Genomic DNA, 4,696 nt, shown 5'->3' with positions numbered 1-4,696 from the left:
CTGAAGATCTCCTTGAACCTCACGTACTGAGCTCCAACACTGAACGGCCATCCAGCGACTATTGTGAAGAATCTGTGAAAGAGAATATTATAGAAGACGGTACTCACAGAGATGAGAAATGTGTAAAGAAATCTGTGAATGCACAGAACCACAAAGGAGAAACTAACATTCAAAGTGAATTTCTGCAAGACACAAATATCTCTGAGGAGGTCGAAGTGGAAACTGAATGCCATAAAACAGACTGCTGTGGTTCTTTAGAGAACGAAAAAGAACCAGAAATCTTAAAGGGCAGGAATGAAGTACTTATAGAAACACAAGATGAAGAAAATGAAGGGCTTTTAAAAGACTGCCCAGACTCTCAGGACAGAAATAATTCTGTACAGATTGCTAAAGCTTTAGAAAACACCTGTTCTACCGACACAGAGGAAGTATTAACAACAAGCCAGGCGCCAAGCATAGGCATGAATATTCCTTCCATCTCTATTGTCAGCGTGCCAGAAGAACAGGATGATACAACTTGTAACCAAGAAGAACACGGTACTGCTGATAAAACTCTCAGCCAGCCATTGGTGCTTGTAAGCGAGGTGACCGACATGTGTGCCGACAGTACTGCAAACCCAGATGAAAAAGCTCTACCTCCAGTAAAGATGATAAAATTATTGCTGAGAGTCTGTTTGAAAATGCTAACCCAACATCTTCTGGAGAATTAATGGATCTAGAAAATCAGCATTTAAATGATATAAATGAACACGATCTATCATCAAATGAACACATGCAAGGTCAGATTGATATAAGTGAAGATGGCGACAAATGCGAGCCTCCTCTTGATGATTCTCAGGAGAAACTAACTTTTCTACAGAGGCTGAAACTCATATAGTGGATACTGAGCGTGCTGTAAATTCTACTGATCCACCTGATGGACACGAGAGCAAATTAGCTGACACCTTTTGTAGCAGCGACATAGCCAACACGCAGCTCAGTACACTGGATCCATTCAACACCGAGCCAAGTGATGAGATAGGGACGCTGCGCTCTGAACCAGCTACCGTGTCCAGAAACATGGACCTTTTGTTTTATACAGACTTTGATCGAGGTTCTCCAACAGAGGATCTGGTTGGTGACCCTGTGGAGCCCATGGATCTGTTCTACCCTGACAAAGAAGAGCTCATGTTTACAGAGCAACCTGACACTGAAGCGCAGACCTGGCCCTCTGTTTTGAGTGTCTCTGCTCTGCAGCCAGCACCACCTTCAGACATTCTGCCAGATGACCAACAATTCGATCCGCTGGGTGAAGACTTCAGGGAAGTGGACTTGATACAGGAGCACGATAAGGTAAATGTGAACCTATTTCACTTTCTTGGGGCTTCAAGGTCCCGCTGTTGCGTTGCGAGTTTTCGGGAGCATTTTCTGTTGTCATTGTGTATTTTCTCTTGCTATCGCTCTTAAGGTGTGTGCCGCTGCAGCAGTTCAAACATACACAACTCGTCATTGTCACTGGCCTTCAAAATGTGAAACAAAGGAGTTCTGCTGACTTTGTGTTGACCATGTCTCATATTTTGATTGTGGAAAAGTTATTTCGCTGTAATTATTTTATCACCTAGCCCTACCTTCAGCTTGTTTGGCAAGTTTCTCGAAGACATTACTGATACAATGAGCAGCACAGAAGAAGCAATGATATGTTAAAGTGTGACTTTTTTTCTGTACTTTTTATTCTGTTAAAATATCTCTTTTTATCCTGTTAGGTGATCACAAAGGCCACCCAAGAGACAAGAATGTATTTGGATCCCAGCAGCATTGCTTGTTGCCTGGAGTGAAGCTATGTAAGCCCTTAGGAGATGCTGATGTTCTAGCAGACAGGAGGGATCCCAGTGAGGCTGAGCAACAGAAGCCAGTCTCTGCCAGGGAAACACAGAGCCTGTGAGGTAGGCTTTCTATTCTTAGTGTACACTGAGAAGCACACTTTACCCAGGGGGAAAGCAATGTTGTGGCAAATGATGGGATTCTTCTGACCCAGCCTTTCAGTTAGACATTTCTATAAATGTCCTGAAAAGAGGAGGCTGAAGGAAATTAAAGGAAGGCAGTACAACACAGACAGGACTGTGGCTTCAGAATTAAAGAAAAACACTTTCTAGCTAACATTCATCAGAGTATGAATGTGTTGGGCTTATTATCTTGCCCAAGGATATTTGGCCTGCAGACTAGGGGGAGCCAGGGATCGAACCATTAACCTTCTGTTTAGCAGATGACCTGCTTTACCTCCTGAGCTACAGCTACAGCTGGACCACTCTCACTTTTAAAAAATACATAGCAGAAAATAAACCAAAAAATAAAGGATCTTTTTTAATGTTTAAAGCTTTTTTATATTCTTCAGTTCTGCCTGACCCTTAAGTATTACAACAGAGCTTGATTCCATCTGGTTCTTTGTTTTGTTATAGTGTTTTCACTGTAAACCTGAAGTTTCTTGAGCCAGAATGTTAGAGCAGCTTAGTGTTTCATGCCAGGACTTATTCTGTGATTCCGGAGGCTTGAAAAAGTCATGGTTTTTGTTATTTCCAGGCTTTACCGTCTCCTGTTGAGAATGAAAGTGATAGATTTTTTTTTTCGTCAGGAGCAGTGCAGGTTCCAGCAAACAAGGTGAAAGCCATATCCCACCAGTTCTCCGTCACAGAAAGGGGGCTCATTGCCCTGAGTCAGTGGTGAGTTTGATGCTCCTTTCCCTCCCACAGTGATGTTAAAACATTGAGTACCACTGTATATTGAGAGTGTGTGACTGGCATTTTCACAGGACAGTCAGAGAGCTGTAACTGCAAAAGCTGACGGCGATGACTCTGATTTTTGGTAAGAGCATTTCCTTCCCTGATTTAGTTGTTTTGTAACACTCGAGCCTTTAACTGTGATGTAGGTTCACCATGTTGCTAGGTTTATAACAGTAGCTGCTGACTTGAGGTAACTTCTAATTATGTTATTGTGAGCAAACAGCACTTAAGTTAATTAATACGTGGCACAGGAAGGACGGACGTCTTCATTTCTCTGCATCTTACAGATTAGCAGGAGAACCTACATTTGGATGTACCTGTGAAGACTACACAGACTTTCTTTGAATGAAATCACAATGTAGCTGCTCCATGCAACTTGTTTTTGTAGTACATATTACAAAAACTGACAACATGGTAAATGCTGAAATCTGTTGCTGTCAGAAAAATGTGATTTGTTACTGGACTTTTGTAACACAGCAGACATTTTGTTGTAACAGACAGAAAAGCACATTCAAATTTCTGTTCCATCTGCGTGAGCTAATTCCAGCACAGTTGTAGTGTAGTGTCAGTCTGGTTCCGTGTCATAGCTTTGCCTCAAATGTGGGTTTCTTCAGTGTTAAATTGTCTGTAATGAAAACAGCTGCTTGAGTTCATATAAAGAGAATGTGCTGCAATACTGAAAATGTTATGAAGAGCACAAGTGTGTGAAATAGCTGAAGAGTGCAGCTCAACCACCAATTTAAAAACTGTTCAAAGGAGAATCAAATGAGCTCAAACCTGTGCAAAGAGAAAGTAAAGTTACATTTGTCTGTGTGTGTGTAGGTGGAGGGAGAACTGGGAGCTACGTGTGCTGCTGCTGCTATGGTTACTGCTCTACTGTTTCTGGGTGTTGCCTCAGATCGACCTGAAGACACTGCCCAACATGCTGCTGAACCGCTGAACACACACACACACACATGCACAAGCACAGCTTCTCTGAGCTATGAGGAAAAATAAAAAACTTTAAGTTTTTTAACATGCACATGCTCACACAGCCAACTGCCACATTTTAATGAATCTACATTAAGTGAAGATATTTAAAACATGTATAATTTCAAACTTACAAGAGTTGGTTTTCTATGTTTTGGTTTTTGGCTTCTAGTGTGGCTTGAATCAGTCTATGTGAGAGTGTAAAGGTCACTGGGGGAGGAAAAACATTGCAGTCTTTTTAGAAAAAGATCATGCTTTTATGAAAATAAAGTTACAAATTTAAGGATAAAAATAAACAAACCCGATTCTGAAAAAGATTGGACACTGTGTAAAATGTAAGAAAAAAACCTCAACAGAATTCTGTGATCAGACAAACCAATTTGAAATTCTTCTTGGAATGAAGAGGAGCTTGTTATCAGCACTCAGTTCAAAAACCAGCATCTTTGATGGTATGGGGCTGCATTAGTGGCTATGGAACTAGCAGCTGGCACATCTGGAAAGACACAATCAATGCTACAAGGTCTATATACATTTAAGAGAAACTAGCCAAAGACATTATCCTTTGGATGGATGCTCTCATCCAAAGATGACCAAGGACCGTTGAGCAGCTACAATCCCATGTAAGACAAGAATGGGCCAATATTCCACTCCTAAAAGTCCCAACTGCTGGGCCATGTTCCAGGAAGCATGTTGAAAAATAACAGAGATGGGCAATTCAGAGTTTCTTGTTCTGGAACAGCTGATTGGAGTTAGGTCAATCAACTCTGAATGTGTCACCCTGAGATATGCGCATGCATGGCCAGGAAAGAAAACCATTAATGGAGCTCTGATACTATTATTTCACCACAGAATATGAACAGGAGGAAAAAGATACTATTAATCAGTGTGGGCCACTTTGTCATCATCACAGATAAGTTTGATAATAAATATAGCATTTTTACTGCTAAGCCATTAAGGCTGATGGGTATTGT

The 4,696-nt window shown here is 41.2% G+C and overlaps 1 long non-coding RNA gene across 1 annotated transcript; it reads left to right on the top strand.

The window, feature by feature from the left end:
- The first annotated feature begins 1,891 nt into the window (after positions 1-1,891).
- LOC109198923 (uncharacterized) lies at positions 1,892-4,283 on the top strand. Its single transcript, XR_002059466.2, has 4 exons — positions 1,892-1,922; positions 2,609-2,696; positions 2,786-2,838; positions 3,579-4,283. It is a non-coding gene; the product is annotated as an uncharacterized LOC109198923 (long non-coding RNA).
- The last annotated feature ends 413 nt before the right edge of the window (positions 4,284-4,696 follow it).

The sequence above is a fragment of the Oreochromis niloticus genome, unplaced genomic scaffold, assembly GCF_001858045.2.
Source record: "Oreochromis niloticus isolate F11D_XX unplaced genomic scaffold, O_niloticus_UMD_NMBU tig00007526_pilon, whole genome shotgun sequence".
NCBI lineage: Eukaryota > Metazoa > Chordata > Actinopteri > Cichliformes > Cichlidae > Oreochromis > Oreochromis niloticus.
This window is presented reverse-complemented; position numbering and strand designations above follow the sequence as displayed.